The 24032-nt window shown below is 45.2% G+C and overlaps 2 long non-coding RNA genes across 2 annotated transcripts in view; both read right to left on the reverse strand.

The window, feature by feature from the left end:
- The window catches only part of LOC132533916 (uncharacterized), a 348313-nt gene that overhangs the window by 277514 nt on the left and 46767 nt on the right, over positions 1-24032 (reverse strand). The gene's annotated exons all lie outside the window — the stretch shown is intronic.
- LOC132533920 (uncharacterized) lies at positions 18833-20450 on the reverse strand. The gene is made up of 3 exons (XR_009545685.1): positions 20259-20450; positions 19533-19639; positions 18833-18907 (listed from the first exon to the last, which is right to left on the reverse strand). It is a non-coding gene; the product is annotated as an uncharacterized LOC132533920 (long non-coding RNA).

Consider the following 24032-nt stretch of genomic DNA (forward strand, 5'->3'; position numbering starts at 1 on the left):
GATCCCAGTTCGAGCCCCTGGCTCCCCACCTGCAGGGGAGTTGCTTCACAGGCGGTGAAGCAGGTCTACGGATGTCTGTCTTTCTCTCCCATTCTCTGTCTTCCCCTCCTCTCTCCATTTCTCTCTGTCCTATCCAACAATGACGACAACATCAGTAATAACTACAATAAAATAAGGGCAACAAAAGGGAATAAATAAATATAAAAAAGAAAAAGAAAAAATATTTTTAAAAAAGAAAGAAATGTTTCTTGTCTACCCCATCAGCTGGGGCCCTAGTCGGGGAGTCCTGGGATTCCCACACAAACACGATGAGCCTAGACCTCGAATAGATCCCTCTCTCAATTATCTCTGGTCATCTCCATCAGGAACAACATAATGGACTCCCTTGGGGGCCCCCATAGGACCTTGCCCTCAATGTGGATCGATGATGGTAGAGAATGTTCCATCCTCTGAAGGGGGGTTGGATCACACACTCTATCTACCACCTGAAGAAGACGGGTCCTGAAATTAGTGCAGCTCAGAATGTTCCTGCTGATGACCACAGAATGCGAGTTTGCACCTACAGGGACGCAGAGGTTACACAGGCTCCTGTGCTGAATATGGGCCCAGATCACATCGATGGGGTTTACAGTTAACAATCTTATACACTTTTCCCGTATTTAGGAGCTGCTCTCTTCTCTGACCCAGCTTTCTAGCCCTTTTCCCAGCCATGACACCATCTCCCCAGACAATAACCTGGGTCCACCTGCACATCAGATGTCAGGCTCAGGCAAAAACTAATAAAGTCATGGGCCCTTTGGAATATACCTAAAATAGACCTATTAGTTGTTTCCAAAACAGAGACCCCAAATATTCATCTGCAATATTCCAGCCTGTAGCTTCGTGATTAATCAACAATTTGTATGGCTTTATATGTTAACTTTTTTTTTCAGCCACCAGGTTCCAGATGCTACCATGATGTCAACCTGACAGACGACCCCACCAATGTGTCCTGGAGCCCCGCTTCCCCAGAGCCCTGCCCCACTAGGGAAAGAGAGAGACAGGCTGGGAGTATGGATCCACCTGTCAACACCCATGTTCTGCAGGGAAGCAATTACAGAAGCCAGACCTTCCACCTTCTGCATCCCACAATGACCCTAGGTCCATGCTCCCAGAGGGATAAAGAATAGAAAAGCTATCAGGGGAGGGGATGGGATACGGAGTTCTGGTGGTGGGAAGTGTACCCCTCTTATCCTATGGTCAGTGTTTCCATTTTATAAATAAATGAATTTTTAAAAAAAGAAAGGAAGAATATATCTACCTGTGTTTGTAAAAAAAAAAAAAAAAAGCAAGAAAGAAATGTTTCTTTTCCTTCTATATCTCAGTTTCTTCATCTGTCAGATGGGGAAGGAGAGGCTATGACCTACTACATAAGGTTGCTATGGAAACTACATAACAAAATGTGTGAGGAGACCCTTAATACAGTGCCTGGCTGTAACCCAGATGTCAGCATTGCTATTATGATTTCTAAATGCGTCCCCTAGCACCAACACAATCAATGGTAGTTCAAGGCCTCTCTTGGATACTATTCCCAAAGTTTTGCAAACCCAAGAACTGATTCATAGGTATAAAATCACAAGGCAGCCCAGACTAGGAGTCATCAGAGGCCAGGGCTTGGAACAGGTGAACAGAACTCCAGTTGGGGCCATGTTAGTTCTGGATATAGCCGACTTCATTTAGTCGGCAAAGCAGCCCTGAGAAGCAGGCTCCTCCTAAGCCCCATTTCACAGATGAGGAAGCTGGGGCAGAGCCGTTAGCTGCTGGGAGCGTCTCCCCACTAGGTGTGGTGGCGGCCGTCTCTCCTTGGCTCTGGGCTGGAACCCAGCACACGGGAGTGGTTTGCAGTTGCCATATTAAAGCAGGAATAACGCCACCTCCTCCCATCTGGGACACTCAGTCCGTGCCCAGCTCTGCCCTTTCCTGCTGCTCTTCTGGGCCATCTCCCTCTGCGGGCCCAGGACCCCTTTCCCTAGGTCCTGGCAACCCCAGGGCACAGCCCACCCGCGGACGCAGGAGTAGCCAGCAGTGTGTTTTCCTTGTCCTTCAGCCTTTTTTCCGTGGTAACAGCGGAGAGGGTGCTTGTGTGCTCTCAGCTGCCAGGCTTGGCTCCTCAAAGTCTACCACCTCCTCCCCTCCTCCTCCCCTCCTCCTCCTCCTCCTCCCCTCCTCCTCCTCCTCCAGGCTTCTGGCCGAGCCTCAGTGCAGCTGCTCTCTGGCCCCTCTGACCCCTCCCCACCCCCCTTTCAATGTTTCCACCTCCTTCCCTCCCCCTTTTCCCTCTCCCCCTCTTCCCAGTGGATCTTCCTCCCTCCACCCTCCTTCCCTCCTTCCAGCTGCACTCTCTCCATACAGCCCACCCCTCTCTGCCTGCAGGCTACTTCTTGCTCTTCCTCCCTCCCTTCTCATTTCCTCTCTTTCTCTTGCTCTGTGTGTCTCTGTGGATTCTGTGCATCTCTGTCTCCCAGTCTCTGCTCTGCTCCTGTCTGTTAGCACAGTGGCATCTGCGAATCAAGCACGCAGACATGCTCTCCTGTGCGCTCCCTCCCTCCCTCTCGCCCTTTCTCTCTCTCTTTCTTTCTCTGTGCTTCTCTGTGTGCTATTTATTCTCCCCCCAATATCTGTCTCTGTCTTTTCCTGCTACTGTGTGTATTTGTGTGTGTTCCTCTCTATCATCTTTCTATCTCCCTCCTCACTTCCCTTCCTCCTCCCCCTCCCCCTTCTCGCTCCCCTCCTCCCTGCAGGCCTCCCCCCTCCCCAAATTCACACTCTTTCCTCCTGGCCTCTCCCACACTCCCCAGAGGAGGTCTGTCAGCTGTCCCGGCTCCCTCTTCTCTGCGTCAGAGCCTCCAGGCCCTCTGGGCCCTTCTGTCCTCCCACTCTGTGTCCCCCAGGCCCCTTTCTCCTCTGAGGACTCATTACACAAGCTCTTCACCTCAGACTGCCCTGCCCACCCTCCCCAGAGAGGTGCCACCTCACCCCACCCCAAACTATTCTCCCAGCCACCCTCCCCTCACAGGTCTGCCTCCCTAGCAGTCAGCAAAAAGGGCCCTGGAGGCCTGCCAGCACTGCCCCAGGGCCCCGTCCTCCACCAGCTGCTTCTCAGACAAACTGCCTGCGGGCCGGGTCACACATGGAAGCACCCCAGTGACAGGCGGGCGCACACACAGCAGGGCTGAGCAGTTCCTGAGTGCAGGCAGCTCTGAGCAGCGGCCTCCTCAGCCTCCCAGAGGCCCAGCGCTTTCCTGTCACACCTGGCCTGCCTGGCCTTCTCCAGCCGGAAAGAGCTGGCAGAACACACCTTGCTCCAATTCCAGTAGCCACACACACAGAGGGGCAGTCAGGGTCACCAGAAGGCCCAGGTCTGCAGGGATGTCATGTCTGTCTGTCTGTCTGCAGGAGCCTGTGTTCCAGGACAGAAGCTACAGTGGGCGGAGCAAGTGAGCCTACGGACTGGCTGTGGCAGAGAGAACCTGGAAGAGTCAGTGTCCCCCAGACCTCTGAGCAGTTCTCACCACCCCTTCATTCCTTTCTTCAGCAAGCATTTAGCCGAGGGCGGGCAGCTGCCAGGTGCTGGGTACCAGAGATCAACAAGCAGCTGTCCTTGCCCTCCAGGGGCTGCAGGAGAGAAAAGCAAAAGGCAAACAGCGCATGATGAAGCCACTTACTGAGCACACGTCACGCGTATTCCAAGCATCCGATTGCCTTTCCGCTGCGCCGATGTGATTTTCTCTTTGTTTGTTTTTTGTTTAGTTTTGCCACCGGGGTTGTTGCTGGGGCTTGGTGCCTGCAGTATGAATCCTCAAAGCATAGATGTTCTATTTCAACCGTCATCTGCTCAAAAGGTGTCATCCCCACTTTATAGCTGAGGAAACTGAGGCTCGGCTAAATAACCTACTGGCGCAGCGAGTCAGTTGTGAAGCCAGGACGGCTAGCCTGCCTCCTTGGCTTTGACTTGCTAGCGCCTACCTAGCCTAGAGGTTCTAGAGGTAAAGAGAGCTGCCAGCAAACAAGTCAGTCGGAGCTGAGCTCTAAGTGGGCAGCAAGGAAGGGAAGGCGTCCGAGAGAAGGTGGGGCCTGCCTGGAGATTGCAGGCTGACTAGGAGCCCCCCTGCAGCCAGAGAGAGCAAAGCAGTGCAGGCCAAGGATAATGGGGCAGTCATCTTTGATTTGTGATCATTTTTTCCCCTAGTGAAAAAAAAAAAAAAAAACACTAGGTATAACCACAGGCCCTTTGGAATATAACTAAAATATGCCTACTAGCTCTCTACAAAACAAAGACCACCCCCCCAACTCTTCATCTGCACTATTCCAGCCTTTAGGTCCATGACTGGTCAACAATGTGTTTGGCTTTGTATGTTAACTCTCTTTTCAGCCACCAGGTTCCAGATGTCAGCAGGACACCGACCGACCAGACTTCCCTGGACAGACAACCCCACCAATGTGTCCTGGAGCTCCGCTTCCCCAGAGCCCCACCCCACTAGGGAAAGAGAGAGACAGGCTGGGAGTATGGATCCACCTGTCAACACCCATGTTCAGCAGGGAAGCAATTCCAGAAGCCAGACCTTCCACCTTCTGCATCCCACAATGACCCTGGGTCCATGCTCCCAGAGGGATAAAGAATAGGAAAGCTATCAGGGGAGGGGATGGGATACGGAGCTCTGGTGGTGGGAATTGTGTGGAGTTGTACCCCTCTTATCCTATGGTTTTGTCAGTGTTTCCTTTTTATAAATAAATATTTTTTTAAAGTTACAAAAAAAAAAGAAAAGAAAAGAAAAGAAAAGAAAAGAAAACGGGCAATTATGTACAAATGCAGACAGTTGTAGAGATGATGGTCACCCCATGTCTGCACCCGTGGGAGAACTGTGGTGGACTACAACGGAGGCGTCAGGGATTCTGAACTCTGGTGACGGGGATGGTGTGGAACTGTATCCTTGTCGACATGTAATTCTGTACATTGATATGGAATCATTAAGAAAAAAAATGTTAAAGGAGGAGGAGCAGCCAGCTCCATTAGCATGGCCCAAGCAAACACTAGAGTGACGGGGTTCACAACTTTTCTCTAAGGGGCTATTTTCTCCTCAGTAAAATCTCTTTATCAGAGACTATTCCCATGCAATCTGATGTCCTGTTTCCACCCCATCAGAGGGTTCTTGCTCTTCCTCAACATCTCCCCTTTCTACCTGCCCACACTTCTTCAGCCTCCATTCTCCAGGGTCTAGGTGGCATCCACATTGGTCAGTAAAGCTGCCCCAGGACTTTCTCTTTCCCCACAGCCCTTCAGTGCTTAGTAACTACCCCGCTCGCTGCTGTTTGCTGTTGTTCCACATGCAGCCATATTCTGGCTCCTAAATTAGAAGCTCTGAAAGGCAAGAACTGTATCTGGTTTCTTTTCTGCCTTCTGTTCACAGCTGACACTTCACAAGTGTGTGTGTTGGTTATAATAATGTTGTTCACATGTGATGCAAAACACTAGAATTTTTTTTTTTTTCTCTAAGAGACAGCTATAGAGTTGGAAGCTAGCCTGAGCCAAATTCAAATCCTACACACCGATTTATGAAAGATGTGGCCTTAGGAAACTCACTAAATCTCTCTGAGCCTTGATTTCCTCATCTGGGAAATGAGGCAGCAAGAAGGCCTAAAGAGAGAATGCTTAACACCATGTAAAAAGTGCTCAGTATATCACATGTACTAAGCAAATTACTGCCATTACTTTTTTAACTACTGAGAATAGTGGAAAATAACAGACTAGAATTTTTGAATGTACTTCTAATACATTCATTTAACAAGTCAGTATTCATGATTATGATTAAAATATTCATCATGAAATTGTACAGTGCCAGAGAGATCACTTACTGAGCACTTCGCCAAGCTAACAGCCCAGGTTTAAGCCCCAGTATGACATGGGCGTTCCATGGCAACAGAGGAAATTCTGGTGTTGTGGTCTCTCTCCCTTTCTCTCCATCTGAATGAAGAAGTGACCCCAGGCCCTGTCTCAGTCAAAATAGAATTTCAATTTAAAAATTAGAGAGAGGGGATCAGGGAAGTGATGCAGTGAGTAGATTGCTGGACTAGAAGCACGAGCTCCTGATCTTTGCATCCCGTATGCCAGAGCGACATGCTGGTGAATAAGTAAGTGAAATCTAAAAAAAAGAGTGAGAATTGGGTAGATTGTTAAGCAGTAGAGCATGTGACTTGCAGGTGTGAAGTCTTGAGTGTGAACCACAAAACAAATGCAAAACAACTAAAACTCCACGAATGATAGAACTGTACTTTGTGCTATCTCTCCCTCTCTGTGTCTCTCTCATTTAAAATAATCAGCACTTTTAAAAAATAGAATTAAAATGAGTAACAATGAATGGTTCCAGGAACTTCCCTTAGTGTCTGTAGTTCCATAATTCTGACATTTTGCTAGCTAGCGCCAAATGTCTGTGAACCCTGCTCAGAGTCACCAAGGAGACACTAATTTGAATAGTCATCCATCATGTCTCCAGATTGCCCGATGACCTTCCAAGCTACCTCCGTCTCTTAGAATGCTGAAGCGGGGTATAACTCCAGAGATGCTCCTTGTTCTAGACATGGGACACTGTAGCCCCAGAGTCATCTGCCACATAAGTGACAGAACTCGAATTCTGAGCCCCAATATCTCAGCCTCCGATGCCCAGCCTGGCATCACCACATCACGCTGACTTGCAGCTCTGAGACACTTCTGCCCTGCACACCAGGCATCCTGGGATTTGAGATCAAGGTGTGTTTATTTCCACAAGTGCCGCTAAGTCGCCAGAGTTACAGGCTACAGGTTAGAGTGTGGTCTGCTCAGTAGCTTTTAAATACAAAAACAACTCTGTGGCTAAAATCTTGGCCTCCCCTATAACTGCCATCTAAAGATCCCACTTTCCAGCACTGAAACAAGTTAGTACAGAGATGGTAAAAGACAACTATAGTTTACTTCTCAGAGGCGCTCACGCTCAGCGCTTGAATCCAGCCTCTGTGCTGGAACTTAAGTAACTTCACTGCTTTAAAAGGCAACTCTGGGGAATACTGAAGAGTAACCAGACCTCATGGGACCCACAAGTAGAAACACTTTTGTGTATGGAAGCAAACAGGATGGAAGAGCCTACACAGACACATGCTCTGCTCCTGACGCAACAGGGACCCATGTAAGTAGCCTCTCAGAACTACAGTTTCACCTAAGATGGAAGAGGAGGTGGGAAATAGGTGTTTGTTGAGTGAATGACTGGTTACCCAAGGTATAATCTAACAATCACCAATGGCACCGTCAGTCATGTCTGGGCAATTAAAGCTTCACCAACAGGATCCTCGCCCACCTGGCTTACAGGGCAGAGTCTGGCTCCTGTCCCAACATTCTCATGTTTTCTCGGTGACAGATTGTAGGTGTTCCTGGCACGCAGGGCTCAATAAAACTTACCCAGTGGTGCATCTTGCCTGAATCAAATTTAACAGTCACAATGGCCTTATAAAGGAGCTTGGCAGGGAGGGTTCATCTCTGCTGAGCAGAAACACGCCTTGATTGATGAGGAAACCTTGTCAAATTAATTAAGGCCAGTGTGGACCCAGAAGCAGCTCTATCCCACCCCTCCTCTTCCATGAATTCAGTCAGAACTCTTACCCTGAGAGTCCAGAAAGTCTGCTTCTGACTTGGTGTGACTTTAACACAAGTCTTACCTTGACCTCATTCCCTACATGTGTGACCTCAGTGCCTTTCACTCATGATGCATGGCCCACAGCCTGACAGAATGATGAGTGTTGGTGAAATGCTCTGTCTGGCGCTACAAGATCCAGAATCCACCTCCAGAAACAGTGCTGTGTTCTGCTCTCCCAGCTTAACTCTCTGGGCCCAAAGTACTACCTCTACAGAGTCACAGCATCCCCGGTGGGCTCACCGAATGGCTGAGGGCATATGTGCCCGAGACCTAGCGAGACTTTTTGCAGGCACTGTCCTAGTTATCTTTAATGATAACCAAATAAGGTTGATTTTATTACATCTGCTTTCTGTGGGAGGAGATGGAAGTTCAGAAATGGAGTAACTGCTCTGAGGCCACTCGACTCAAAAGAGGCAGAGCAAGCGATGGTGCCCAATGCATCTGGCCCAGATCTCCTGCTGGCAGGCTCTGCGTTTGACAGCAGCCTCCGGCACGTGATCTTTCAGCGCTCAGCCGCAGCACTGCTCACCCATGAAGAACAGGGAGGCAGGACTGGCAGCGGCTGGAACTGCTCTCCACCTAGACTCGGCCGTCTGCCCGTGCATCCCACAGATGTTGATCCCTGTGAGCCAGGTGCTATGGCAGAGACGTCGCCCTAAGTCAGAGGACTCTGAGGACTGTTAAGGATTAACCCAGGAGGCTACATGATCCGTGGCCCATTCGGCAGCCGTCTTTACTGAGAGCTTTGGGGCTGGACCAAGTATAGGACTGAGCGCCCGCCCACAGGGGTGATGCCCTGCTAGATAATTACACCAGGGGAACTCCAAACAGTGAAGCAATCCAGATCTTTCCTTTCCACCTGTCTGGGCCACACCTTTAAATGACTCACCAGAACCAATATTTCCAGAGCCGATTATTATCCAAGTGAAAGTGTGTAGTGTTTCCTCAGTTACTGGCTAACCCTGATAAAGAATGGTTGGAAGGCCCTGGGTAAGTTCTGCTTACTGGGACCAAACACTGTAGAATTCCCCATACAGTGAGGCTTTCCCTTCTCTGGGGAAGCCAGTAGGATTAGGCAGCAGTGACTGATCTTGATGCTTAAGTCACAAAGAGTATGAGTGCACTCTTCCAGAAGACAAATACAGTAAACAGAACATGAAGGGGTATTCAAGATCGCTATAACTTCTCCGTGTGCAAAATTATATTGCCACCAGGCTTATCACTGGGGCTCAATGCCTGCACTACAAATCCACTGCTCCTGATGGCCATTTTTTCTGTTTCTCTTTATTAGATAAGACAGATAGAAATTGAGAGGGGGTGGGGAGGTAGAGAAGGATAGAGGAAGAGAGACACCTGCAGACCTGCTTCACTGCTCATGAAGCATCCCCCCTACAGGTAGGGGGTAGAGGACTGGAACCCAGGTCTTTGCACACAGTGATTAATGTGCATGCTACACAGGGGCAGCACCATCCGGCCTGGGTGTTCTAGGTGCTCCTGTTAAAGACAGAGAAAGCCAGCTTGCTGGGACAGCCCACCTGAAATAGAGGAGCACCCCGATTTCTCTAGAGGAGAGACGTAAAGGAGTTCGATCATATTCCTTTGTGAATCTGTGGTTCTGTGATACGCCAATTTTAAGACAGTGTATCCCAACTAGTCTTTGTTCCTACAAGAAAAATATAGACGAGCTGGTCGTCCTCTTTGTACTTGATGTCATCTAAGTGCAACTCCCAGTTAATGCCCTGCCTTTTCTAGGAAGTGTCCTGAATCTTTCCCAGGATTTCCCCCATATACTTTGGTCATATAAAATTAATAGCCTGATATGACTGCTAAACAACACAGCAATAGACATGGATTGAGGGGAGAGGAGGGTGTGTCCTTTGCCTGATAAGAAAGCAGAAGGTAAATCTGCCTGATGACTTTTCAAGGACAATTCAACTGTCAACCTGGTGACTTTTCCCAAGAAAGATCTAGATGTATACAGCTGTGGCTTAATATTCTTATGCAAAGGAGTTTTTCTTCTTCTTTTTTTCCTTAGGATGTCTTTTACTTCCCAACTATACAAAACTGTATATTGACACAGCCTTTCTGAGATGCAAAATTAATCCTAGCTCTACAAGCATGTCCATTGCTGTCTATATTTACATAATAGAAAAAATGTGGAGAAATATGTAAGCAAATTATGGAAAATCCATTAGAGGAGAACTAAGCATTCATTAAGAGCTATGTGTATCTAGATGTGGCAAAATATTCACAATATATTGCTAAATTTTAAAATGTTACATAATATTCTATTTTATCCAGTTTAACCAATTTTACACATGAGAAAAATTTCTGCCATAAATATAAGACATATGGATAGACTAGACCCATTGGGCATCTTCAGAACTCGTCACCCCAAGAAACTGGAACACACATTCTTTTTGAGTCCACATGGAACATTCTCAAGGATAGACTATATGTTAGCCACAAAGACAGTGTCAGTAAATTTAAGAACAATGAACCCATCCCAAGCATCTTCTCACCATGGCGAAATTAAACTAACACTCAAGAACAAACAGAAAGTTAGAAAAAGTCCCCAGGGAGTCGGGCAGTGGCGCAGCGGGTTAAGCACAGGTGGCGCAGAGCACAAGGACCGACGGAAGGATCCCGGTTCGAGCCCCCGGCTCCCCACCTGCAGGGGAGTCGCAGAAAAAGAAAAGAAAGAAGGAAGGAAGGAAGGAAGGAAGGAAGGAAGGAAGGAAGGAAGGAAGGAAGGAAGGAAGGAAGGAAGGAAGGAAATACTCAAGTAAGCAGACTTGTAAGTGAAAGCATCACAACTAACACTGCAGCATCTCAAGTATCACGTGAGGTTTCTATCAACAACCACAAGCCACCAAGCAATCCCCATCAAGGTCCCACCAAATTTCTTTCAGCTTTCAGAAAATAGAACAAAAGTTACAAAAACGTATCTGGAATCAGAAAATACCCAGAGTTGGAGCTCCAGAAGAGCAATTGGTTAGCGCACGGTACTTATACAGAAAATAAGCAGAATTACCAGAGCAATCTTGAGAAAAAAGGACAAGACTAGGAGCACCATAGTCCCAGATCTCAAACTTTATTATAAGGCTATTGTAATTAAAAACCCCTCATACTGGAACAAAAATAGACATAGTGGCCAACAGAATAGAATCAAGAGCACAGAAATAAACCCCCACACTTCTAAACATCCAGTTTTTGACAAAGGTGCCCAAACAATTAAATACAGTAAGGAGAGTCTCTTCAGCAAATGGAGTTGGGGGAAAAGATGGGTTGAAACATGCAGAAGAGCAATCTTGGGAGAACTGCTGTAGCTTCCAACGGAGAGAATGGGAATACAGAACTCTGGTGGCTGGATAACCCGTTACGTTAGAATTTTTTAATTAATATTAAGTCACCAAGTTTTTTGAAAATAGAGAGAGAAATAGGCAGATAGTTATAGAAATAATAGTCAACCCATATCTGTGACCTTGGAAGAACCACTGCAGTTTCCAGTAGAGGGATGGGGACACGGAACTCTGGTGGTGGGAATGGCATGGAACAGAACCCCTGTTATTTGGTGATTTTCGAAAATCACTAGTTAAAAAAGGAGGAAAAAAAGAAATATGCAGAAGAATGAAACTGAACCACTTCACCTCAACAAACACACACAAAAGCTAACTCCAAATGGGTCAAGGATTTGGATGTTAAACCGGAAACCATCAAATATTTAGAAGCAAACGTTGGCAGAACTCTTTGGAGAGTAGGGTGGTTTCTGCCACTGCTGTTCGACATTGAGTGTATACCTATGTTCATAGCAGGACGATTTGTAAGAGCCTAAATTTGGAAGCAACTTAGATATCCAACAACAGACAAATGGCTAAGAAAGTTGTGGTGTAAATACACAGTAGAGTATTGATCATCTATTCAGAATGATGAAGTCAGGGGCCAGGCAGTGGCACACCTGGTTGAGTGTTGTATACATTGACATAAACAAGGACCCAGGTTTGAGCTCCCATCCCCCTACCTGCAGTGGGAATACTTCATGGATGGATAAATCTGCTGGTGTCTCTCTCTCTCCCTCTTTATCTGCATCTCCCCTCTCAGTTTCTCTGTCTTATCTAATAAAATAGAAAGGAAAAAGGGAAATGGCTTCCAGGAGCAGTGGATTCATAGTGTACAGTGTAGGCAACAAGTCCCAGCAATAACTCTAGTAGCAATAAAAATCAAAATATAGACTGGAGTTGGTGTATTGCACCAAAGTAAAAGACTCTGGAGTGGATGCGGGGGAGAGTTCAGGTAGAATAGGATGGCAGAGGACCTAGTGGGGGTTGTGTTGTTGTGTGGAAAAATGAGAAATGTTATGCATGTACAAAGTATTGTATTTACTGTCAACTGTAAAACATAAATCCCCCAATAAAGAAATTTTTTAAAAAATAAAATATACATGCATCTATTATGAATGATGAAGTCACATTCCTCACCTCATCTTGGATGGAGTTGAAGGAATCATGTTAAGTGAGATAAACCAGAAAGAGAAGGATGAATATGAGATGACCTCACTCCTGGGCAAAACTTAAGCACAAAGAACAGAAAGAAAAAACATCAAGTAGGGGGTCGGGTGGTAGCACAGCGGATTAAAGCACAAGGCGCAAAGCACAAGGACCGGAGTAAGGACTCCGGTTTGAGCCCCTGGCTCCCCACCTGCAGGGGAGTCTCTTCACAGGCGGTGAAGCAGGTCTTCAGGTGTCTTTCTCTCCCCCTCTCTGTCTTCCCCTCCTCTCTCCATTTCTCTCTGTCCTATCCAACAACGAACAACATCAACAATAACAATAATAACTACAGCAAGGCTACAACAACAAGGACAACAAAAGTGGGGGAGATGGCCTCCAGGAGCAGTGGATTCATCGTGCAGGCACTTCTTCTTCTTCTTCTTCTTCTTCTTCTTCTGCTTCTTCTTCTTCTTCTTCTTCTTCTTCTTCTTCTTCTTCTTCTTCTTCTTCTTCTTCTTCTTCTAGCGTTTGCCCTGCACTGAGCCCCAGCAATAGCCCTAGAGGCAAAAAGAAAGAAAGAGAGAGAGGAGAAGAAAGAAAGAAAGAAAGAAAGAAAGAAAGAAAGAAAGAAAGAAAGAAAGAGAGAGAGGGAGAAGAAAGAAAGGAAGGAAGGAAGGAAGGAAGAAAAAACATAAAGTCAAACCTGGACTGGTTTGTGTATTACACCAAAGCGAAGGGCTCTGAGGAAGGAGGACAGTGAGAGGTCTGGGCGTTGGGAGTTGCTTCCAGGTCCTGGTGCGTGATGATGGGCCTAATCTGGGGAGAGGAGGTTTTGAGAAATGCTTCCATCTACTTAAAGCTCTATATAAGTAGGTCAGACTTAGGTTACAGTGAAAAAGGCAACATTGGCTTTGTTTTCCTCATGTCTCCAAATTTGCTGAATGAACATGCATTTTCCTTGTCATTTTAAGTTTTTTAAGTTACTTTAAAATATATATATATAGATAAATAACAATAAGAAGAACTCAAAAAGCAGAAAGTTCCATAATTGAACACTAGTTTTAAGCTAACAGCTGAATAAAACGTAAAGTTCTCATTTTTCATAGTAATGACTTAAAAAATGTTTGCTTCCTAAAGAACATGAGCCTTCTGTAACAGGGACCAGCAAAATAGTTGGCTTGGACAAGGCTGCTTCTTTCCCATGCACACCACCCAGGTTCTAGCTCAACCTCCGTCGCACTAGAGGGAGCTTCAGTGCTGTGATGCCTCCTCTTCTCTCTCTGTCTAAGCTTCTCTCTTTCTTATCTGAAAAAAATCAATCTGGAACAGTGAAGCGCTGATGACAATAGCAACAAAAAGTAAGAATATTTTTGGTACTGAAAATCACACAAAGGAGGGAAGGAGGGAGTGGCTGGGACGTGCTGTTTGTACTGGCAGCTGTTATTCTCCCTATGCAGTCTGCACGCAAGTTCCAGTTTCTTCTAGAAACTGGCTGTAATTTTCCCTCTGGGATTGCCCAACCCTCACTCTCAAGAAGTCCATGTGCAAACAGAACAACCTACCAGGGATAGGTATTCACTTAGTTCAGTGACAGCATCCCAGTCCTTGGTTGATCTGTGCGTAATGCATAGGCCTAGACCTCATCACGCTGATGTGATACAGCGCTTTTGTAGGCTACACATGATCTTTTCTGCTGGAGTTATAGTTGAAAAGACAAAAGGCTGATGTTGCCAGATGCCTGAAAATTAAGCCGATGTATGGAGAATTCATGCCAAGAAGTAGAGTGAGATTTGGGCCTAGTGTTCAGCTCTTAGATAGACCTTTACCTGAAGATCTATCATTGTCCTTTTTAGTTGCTGAGGTCAATAGACGCTATTATGCTGAAAGCAGGGTCAGCTGAGTTTTGTTCCTTGTAACCAAAAGAGTCCTAAATTATATGCTTTCAAGCTCAATGCCTGCTTCCAAATCCTACAGGGATGGTCAAGCATACCTTTCAAAAATTATAAATATACTGCAAGGGCTAAAAATTTTCTGTGAGAGTAATTAAGGGAGACCATAATAAAGGAAGTGTTATTACCCCATTCAAAAATCTGAGACCAGATGTCTTCCTTTTTTTAACTTTAATTATCTTCTTTGGATAATTATACTCCTGAATACTAAACTTCTCCTTCTGAGTGTTGTTATGAAGAATAAATGAGGATAAAAATACATTTTTTTAAAAAGAGAGCTATGCCTGGCACTCAGGATTCCCAACAAATTCTAGTTTCCTTCCCCGAGTAGATCACAGTCTCCCCACCTCTTCTCTCCTCCATCCAAAGCCCCAGACTCAAATCCACACCACAGAACAGAGGATCCACACCTAGGACCTCAAACTTGCCACCCTAACACTTTTCCACTGAGCTGTCACCGTGGCCCTACTAGCAAGTGCTTCTTCTGTTCCTTTAATATCCTCTGACAGGTGAGAGAAAGCTGTGCTACTTCCCTTCACTGACGCGCCAAACACTGAGAGCCGGTGGGCATAGAACCCTGTTGAAGACTTCAGATGCTTTCAAGCCTTAGTCCCCATTCACTGAAATCCTTGAGGTTTAAACAGCCATGGACTCTTCCTCCGTGATGCAGGTCTGATTAAAGTACGCAGTTACCTGATTCATATAGATACGATGATCTATATCTGTATGGCCCATATCATGAGCAAGAAGTATTGATTTATTCCTTACTTCACCCTGGACAATCCCATCCTTTTAATACACCAGTTTTGACTCTTTCACACGCAGCAAGTCATTTAGAGACACACAGTTTATAATTAAATGAGATAATGTATACACTCACTCCGACCTTTAAGTCTCTATATATTGCGATTGATGCTGTGGCATTTCTAGAACTTTAGAAAAGCAAAGTTAGGAGGATTCAAAATAAAGTGAATATGATAGACATAGAAAAGATAGACAATACTTAAAGCCAGTGAAGATACAGAGTGACAACCTATTCCAGCCTAGTATAAGCAATATAAATTAAGTAAGATTTTCAAAAGAGCATTTAGTCCTATCTATCAAAGCTTGACCTGCTTTAGAAACTGCTTAGAAAAGCATAAGATACTTATACAGAGAGACACGTACGAGAATGTTCACTGATGTAGTAGTTGTAGGAAAGTATGTCTAACAGTAGGAAGCCAGTTAGTTATATAAAGCATGGGACCCCCACCCAGGAACACGCCTAAACTGGTTCTTCTAGCTTTCTTCTACCCTAAAATCCCTAATCTCATCTGCTCTGATCCTACTTTCTGGTTCCTGTTCATTAACCATCTTGTCTCAACTGAGGTCACGCCGCCTTCCAGACACCAGGCTGCAGATGCTACCATGACTCCACCCCGACGTCTCTGGGCAGACAACCTCACCAGTGTGTCCTGGACCCTCACATCTCCAGAGCTCTGGTCCACTCGGGAAAGACAGAAACAGGCTAGGGGATGGGTCCACCTGTCAGAGCCCATGCTCAGCAGAGAAGCAGCTACAGAAGCCAGAACTCCCACCTTCTGCTGCCATAAACAGCCTTGATCCACACTCCTGACAGGGGAGAAGTGACATGAAGATAAGATGAAGATAAGAGGACTCTGCACTCCAGCTCCATCAGCACCCAGAGAGAGAGAAGGAAAAGGTGAGGGACATATGGAGGTAGTTGTGATGTGGTGAGTGGCATAGAGGGAAAGAGAGGGGGGAGTCGGGCGGTAGCGCAGCGGGTTAAGCACAGGTGGCACTAAGCACAAGGACTGGCATAAGGATCCCGGTTCAAGCCCCCGGCTCCCCCACCTGCAGGGGAGTCGCTTCACAGGCGGTGAAGCAGGTCTGCAGGTGTCTGTCTTACTCTCCCCGTCTGTCTTCCTCTCCTCTCTCCATTTCTCTCTGTCCTATCCAACAACAACAATAATAACTACAACAATAAAAACAAGGGCAACAAAAAAGGAATAAATAAAATAAAATATATTTTTTAAAAAAAGGGAAGAGAGGAGTGAATCAGAAAAAGAAGGGGCAGCTATGTATAACTGTGGACATAGAGTTGTAGAGAAGATGGTTGGCCCATGTCTACAACCTCAGGGGAACTGTGGTGATGGCAGTGGGGAGAGTGAGGATTCAGAACCCTGGTGGTGGGAATGGTGTGGATTCAAATCCCCACTGACGTGTATTTTTGTAATATAAAAATATAATTAATAAATAAATAGCATGGAACTTATATGAAGCGAAATGCAGCTTTAAAAACAATGAGACCAATTCATATTTCAATAAAAATATGTTCAGGACATATTGTTTGTAAAAGCAGCATATGTTATGTGGCTCAGCATTTGTAAGTATTTATTTATAACACTGAAAGAATTACCTAACTGTAATGGCTACAACAGTCACAATGGATTTCCATTGTCTTCTCTTTCACTTCTGAGTGTTCCTAGTTCAGTTTGTTTATTTGTGTGGTTGTTTACCACAGCACTGCTCAGCTCTGGTTCATGTGGTGCTGGGGATTGAACCTGGGACTTTAGAGCCTCAGGCATGAGAGTCTCTTCGCATAATCATGATGGTATCTCCCCCACCCACCAGGTTCTTTTTTAAAATAATTATTTTATCACCAATTTATCTATTCTTTTTCAGTGCTACTATTTCGTGTGTGTGTGTGTGTGTGTGTGTGTGTGTGTGTGTGTGTGTGTGTACAATTACTTTGTTAGTCAGAAAAAAAAAGCAATAAGGCCATTTTCATTCTGAAAATGGAGGAGGCTGAGCGGGAGACGAGAGGCAGAGTCGGAGGCAGAGACCGGAAAACAGAGTGCTCGAGAAACTAATGAACCAACTATAGAGATGACCATGACTGGAAGTTGGAATGCACCCAAGTTCTGTTGAGAAGTGTTATGTTTAAAATGACTGCAAACAAACGATACCAAAAGCTAATCAACTATCTTAGGTTTTGAGAAAAGATATTTGAAAAGGTTGTTCAGCATAGGAGGGAAGGAATCAAGCAGCCAAGATGTGTCTGTCACTGTGCATCAAGTGTAGCTATTGAACAATGAAGAGATGCTAATCCAAACGGAAATATGTTGTCAGCGTAGCATAAACACTGGCCCAGTGTAATCACAGGAGTCATTAAAGGAGGAGGCAGGAGGGTCAGTAGAGATGGCAATACAGTGGCAGATGCAGGACTGCATCAGAGAGGGAGATTGGAAGACACCACACTACTGATTTTGAAGATTGAAGAGGGTCCATGAGCTAAAGCATGTGGGTGACCTCTAGAAATGAGAAAATTCAAGGAAGTAGGTTTTTCCACTAGAGCCTCCAGAAGCAATGCAACCTATAGCCCTTGATTTTAGAACTTCCGAGCTACCCAACCATAGCATAATTGTGTTGCCTTAAACTGCTAGATTACAGCAATTAGTTACAACAGCAACAGGAAACAGATAAAAGGATAGATCATTTTCATGGTGGAAACAAAATTAAACTGGTTTAAATGGCCTTTGTTTGGTTAAAATAAGTTTTAAAAATACTGAATTAAGGGTGTGGGTAGTGGTCTAACAAGTTGAACATACACATTACAATGTGCAAAGGTTCAAGTCCCCGGTCCCCACCTGCAAGAGGAAAGCTTCATGAGCAATGAAGCAGTGCTGCAAGCATCTTTCTCTTTCCCTCTCTCTCTTCCCTTCTCCTCTCAATTCTCTCTGTCCTCTCAAATTAAAATAATAATAATACCACCAGGAGCTGTGACTCCATTGTTCCAAGCTTCAGAAATAACCCTGGTGGCAATAAAAAATAAAAACACTTCAGAAACTATCAAATACTTAGAGGAAAATATTGGCAGAACTCTTTTCCATCTAAATTTTAAAGGCATCTTCAATTATATGAATCCAATTACAAAGAAGACTAAAACAAAAACAAATACAAACAAATGGGACTACATCAAATTAAAAAGCTTCTCTGCACAGCAAAAAAAAAAAAACACCAATCAAAGAGACCCCTCACAGAATGGGAGATGATCTTTACATGCCATACATCAGACAAGAGACTAATAACCAAAATATATAAAGAGCTCAACAGACTCAGCAACAACAACAAAAAAATGACCCCATCCAAAAAAAAAAAAAAAATGGTAAGAGGATACGAACATATTATTCAGCACAGAAGAGATCCAAAAAGGCCAACAATCATATGAAAAGATGCTCCAAGTCTCTGATTGTCAGAGAAATGCAAATCAAGACAACGATGAGATCCCACTCCACTCCTGTGAGAATGTCAGACATCAGAAAAGGCAACAGCAGCAAATGCTGGAGAGGGTGTGGGGTCAAAGGAACCCTCCTGCACTGCTGGTGGGAATGTCAATGGGTCCAACCCCTGTGGAGAACAGTCTGGAGAACCCTCACAAGGATAGAAGTGGACCTACCTTCTGACCCTGCAATTCCTCTCCTGGACATATATCCTGAGGAAGCAAACATACCCATCCAAAAAGATCTGTGTGCACCTGTGTTCATAGCAGCACAATTTGTAGTAGCCAAAACTTGGAAGTAACCCAGGTGTCCAACAACAGATGAGTGACTGAGCAAGTTGTAGTCTATATACACAATGGAATACTACTCAGCTATTAAAAATGGTGACTTCACCTTCTTCACCTCATCTTGGATGGAGGAATCATATGAAGTGAGATCAGGCAGAAAGAGAAGGATGAATATGGGATGATCCCACTCACAGGCAAAAGCTGAAAAACAAGATCAGAAGAGAAAACACTAAGAAGAACTTGGACTGGAGTTGTACTGCACCAAAGAAAAAGACTGGATTGGGGGAGGAGGGAGGCTCAGGTCCTGGGACGTGATGGCAGAGGAGGACATAGTGGGGGTTGAACTGAGAAATGTTACACATGTATAAACTACTGTATTTTACAGTTGACTATAAACCATTAATCCCTCAATAGAGAAATTATGAAAAAAAAAGCAGAGTTAATATTTGCAACCCAATATTACTCTGTCACTTAAGTGTAACAATATAGACCGGGATAGCTTCATGTGATTCTCATGAACACATCTCATCTTTCCATTCTACCTGTTAGCACAGAAATGTCTCGCTAGAGCGCAATGGGCATTGGATCTGAGGCAATTTGCTTAATACTTAAATCTAGTACAAAAAAAAAATCTGAGAAGCAGACAACAAACAACAGAAAAGAGAAGCTGAAGGGAGATGTTGGTGAATCATGAATGAAGCAGCCCCTGGGGTTGAGCAACTCCAGATTCATGCAAACTTAATTTTCCCGGAAAGAACACACTACAATTTTTTTTAAATGTAAGGTAATGAGCAATTAAAATACAGAACAACTATATTTGCCTCACTTGCTTTCACCCTGTTGCTCTCCAATCCAGTCTCTTGCACGTTCTCCTGCTCTGATCTTCATCTGATAGTCCCATCCTGGTGTGTTGGTGTCAGGGCTTCAAGTCACCTGGAATGCCCCGTTTCTGAACCTCAACTCTCTGTGCCACCTCACTCCCACACTCCACATTTTACTTTAGATTTACTGTTTTCCTGCTCAAAAAGAAAGAAAGAAAGAAAGAAAGAAAGAAAGAGGAAATGAAAGAAAGAAAAGTTGTATTATTTATTAACATGAGAGAAGAGAGAGCAAACAGAGCAATTCTTTGGCATATGTGATGCCAGGGACTGAATTCGGGGCCTCGAGCTGTTATGTCCAACTGCACTATATCCCAGGAGGTAACTGAGACTCTTACTTGGCTCACTGCTTAAGGCCCAGGCTCCAACCGCTGAGGAGTTGGCTCAGCAAGCAGAGTGTAGGACTTCCACACTTGAGACCCAGCACCAAATATGATATGGTTTGATCCACAGCACCAAATATGCCAAAGTGGGTGTTCTGACCTCTCTCTCTCTCTTGAAAAGAGGGGGGTGGGGGAGGGTACAAACTCCAAGAGATGATGGGGAGGGCAGGGCGTCTGAAGGGAAGGAACTGAACAACCTGCAACCAGGGGCTGAAGATATCTTTGAACCAGGGGTAGAAGAGAAAAGGCAGAAAAGACAGAACAGCTTGAAGCAGTCGCCAGGAAACTTACTCAGAGAACGGGAAGCCGTCCCGTACTGTCCCGCCACGCATGGAGGCCACAGAGGCGGTGCAGTGGCTGAGCTCTGGACTGACAAGCGTCCCATGTGAACGGCTGTGACTAACACCAACTGGAGGTAAATGGCTCACTAGCTGACTCGGTTTCTGGGGGAGCTGCTTCAGTGAGTCGGCCTCTTTGCATGTATGCCCAGCACATGCACATATCTGCAGCCAGAAACTGAGGCAAGTGCCTCTGGCCACCCTGGTGTGAAGACGGTCAGCTCAGAGCCCCTAGTCATCTGGTTCTGGTTGTTGTCATCAAGTAGCCTTCTCATCATATTCCAGGGATCTTCCTCCTGGGAGGGAACAGGCTGACCTGTGGCCCCCTGGGCATTTCTTCTGCACAGAAATTATTAAGACATCTTTGTCCTAGGGATTTCACTTGCAGGGCGATTTCCCAGTCTAAATTCTACTAAGTAAATAAATAAATCTGTTAAGTGTCTTGTTAAGGCTTTCTGGGTTGCAAGTAAAAGGAGCACACTCTCTGTTACATTATTACCACAATGCAAAGATGTATTGACTATAGGCTGCAACGATGTGCCTACGCCCAGAACCCCAAAGCAATTAGGAAGTAAGGACTAGAAACAGAAAGCCAGCAGGACTGAACCCTTCTGTTGTTTGTTGGCGCCTCACAATAAAGCCGCTGCCCTCCTTTCTCGTGCTTCAAGGAGACACAGACACTCATTACTGTCTCCCTCTTCGCACCTGCTTCCTTTTTCCTCTGCAGATCAGTTTTCTCTGCTTCTCATACACAGAGCTGAACACTGCCTCTCACCTGCCGCAGATCCATAGTCAGGACAGACAAGGATCTGTGAATGCAAACTATAAATTCCCACAAAGAATGTGCTTGGCCCAATCTGGATCAGGTATCCACCGCTAGTGAATTCTCTATGTCCAGCTTCAGCGGGTAAGGCTCAGGGGGTGCAGGGAACAGTAGGGTCAAGTCTGGCCCCAAGAAATTAACAATTCCCCAAAAGAGATGGAAGATTTTGGATGGGGCAACTATCTATCCCTCAGATAGTCACAGATCCACAAACTCAGAATTGTAGATGTTTCAAGATTCAGAATTTTGTATGTATCCTTCCAAACCTCAGACATGAAAGTCTGTAGCATAAACCATGAGCTATCCTGAAGCCCAGAGTTTTTCTATGCTTGAAAATAGTGATGTACCTCATAACATCACACGTCTAGTGAAGTCTAAAGCAACTTCCTGAAATCAAACATGACTATTCACACAAAATAGGAAATAAGGAATATAAATAGCCTCATGTGAGTTCAAATCAGGTTCTGCCTCCAAAGAAGTTATGAAAATACTTCCTATTTTCAGCACAGGGGATAGGTTGCATACTAGACTGCTCTGGGCTTACAAAGTCAAAGACCACACCATAATGGTAGCAAAACACTTCCTCCAAGAAGTCCCCTAGTCTTAGCTCCTCCAGGTGCTGACTCAGGTCAGCAGCATCAGGGTCACCTGGGCGCTTGTGAGAAATGCTGATTCCCAGCCCACATCCCAATTACTACACTAAAACTTGCATTTTTTAAATTATTTATTTATTTATTGGAAAGAGACAGAAATCGAGAGGGAAGGGAGGGATGGAGAGGGTGAGAGACAGAGAGACACCTGCAACACTGTTTCACCACTTGCAAAGCTTTCCCCCTGCAGGTGGGGACTAGGGGCTCGAACCTGGGTCCTTGCTCACTGTAACATGTGCGCTTAACCAGGTGTGCCACCAGCCGGCATTTTTAAAAGATGTCGGTGTTGTTTTCGGCGGGTTATGTTGTTTTCGCCGGGCTAGCTTCACGGGCGGGTAACAGACGACCAGGGACTCATGGTTGAGCTGTAGGCAGTATCTCTTTATTCATGCAGGACGCAGCTAAGACGAGCTAAGCTAAACTCAAGGTCCCCTAAAACTCACAATGCTGTCTTTATATATACTTGCCAAGTAGGGTGGAAACAGGATGTGACATAGAGAGGGTGGAGAGAAAAGTGACTGGTGAAAATCAGAGTGTGACAAGGAGGGGATCAGGGTGTGACAAAGAGGGGGCGGAGCAGGCGAGAATCCTATCACTGAACCACCAATGCCCTGGAGGGAGTGCTTTATGTAAAAGTGATTTATGTAAATAGACCAAAGCTTTGAATGGGATTAAATCTATCCCTATATAGGCATATGGTTAAGCAGAAGCCAGGGGGAGCTGGCATACTATCCAACATGTCGGAAGTTGGGCAGTAGCGCAGCGGGTTAAGCGCAGATGGTGCAAAGCGCAAGGACCGGCGTAAGAATCCCTGTTCGAGCCTCCGGCTCCCCACCTGCAGGGGAGTCGCTTCACAGGTGGTGAAGCAGGTCTGCAGGTGTCTATCTTTCTCTCCCCCTCTTTGTCTTACCCCCTCTTTCCTTTTCTCTCTGTCCTATCCAACGACGATGATGACATCAATAACAACAACAATAATAACTACAACAATAAAATAACAAGGGCAACAAAAGGGAGTCAATAAAAAGAAAAGAGGAAACATAATCCATTAGTAATCATAAGTTGTCTGCATAATATGATATTATCAGAAAACTTCCAAAGGAAACTTAAAAAATTACGAACACAGAAGTGGTCCTTAGAGAATACGCCTTCCAAAAACAGCATGAAGAAAACTATTAAAAGAACAAAGTAATGCTATTGGCAGTTTTGGGGAAAATTCAGTCATGGTGGAGAAAACTCTACGAATATACTAAAAAAGCAAGTGGCTCTTCAGCATAGTACTATCAGTGAATGGGAACTAGCCTGGCAACAACAGTCAGAAGCTCGTGTACCAGAGTGGTGTCTGGTTCTTTCTCTCCTATCTTTCTCATGAATAAATATAATAAAATAAACAAAAATAAATGTATCCTCTCTGCTGCAGGTGGAGTATGTCCCCTAAAAAGATTTGTTGAAGTTCTCAGGGAGTTGAGTTGACTCAGAGGGCAGAGTGACAGATGTGCATACGTGAAGGCCCGGTTTTGATCCCTCTGTCTCTCCCTCTCTTTCATATGATAAATGAATCACACTGCTGTATACATGTACAGAAATACATATTCAAGTACCAAGGCCTAGTATCTTAGATTGGGCTTTATAAGAAATAGGATCACTGGGGCAAGGCAGTGGTGTACTCACCTGAGCGCACACGTCACTATGCATGAGGGCCCAGTTCAGACGTCCAATTGCCACCTTCATGGTGGAAGTTTCACAAGTGCTGAAGCAGTGATGCAGGTGTGACTCTTGCTCTCTGTTCCCTATCTCTACCTCCCTCACAATTTCTCACTTTGTCCTATCAAAGCAAGTAAAAGGAAAATTTTTTTAAAAAACTAAAAAAGGAAAAAAATGGTCACTGGGAGTGGTGGATTTGTACTGCAGGCACCAAGCCACATTGATAACCCTAGTGGGAAAGGAAGGAGAAACGAAAGAAGGAAGAAGAAATTAAGTTGGTCATCCAAAAGACTCTGACGCCTGAGCCTCCAAAAATCCAGGTTCAATCCCCTGCACCAGTGAAAGAAAGAAAGAAAAGAAGAAAAGAAAGAGAAATTAAGTCATCCAAAAAACTCTGACGCCTGAGCCTCCAAAAATCCAAGGTCAATCCCCTGCACCAGTGATCAGTGCTGTGGAGAAAGAAAAAGAAAGAAAGAAAGAAAGAGAGAGAGAGAGAGAGAGGGAGGGAGGGAGGGAGAAAGAAAGAAAGATAGAGGAAGGGAGGGGAAGAAAG

This window comes from Erinaceus europaeus, chromosome 17, assembly GCF_950295315.1.
Source record: "Erinaceus europaeus chromosome 17, mEriEur2.1, whole genome shotgun sequence".
Taxonomy (NCBI): Eukaryota; Metazoa; Chordata; class Mammalia; order Eulipotyphla; family Erinaceidae; genus Erinaceus; species Erinaceus europaeus.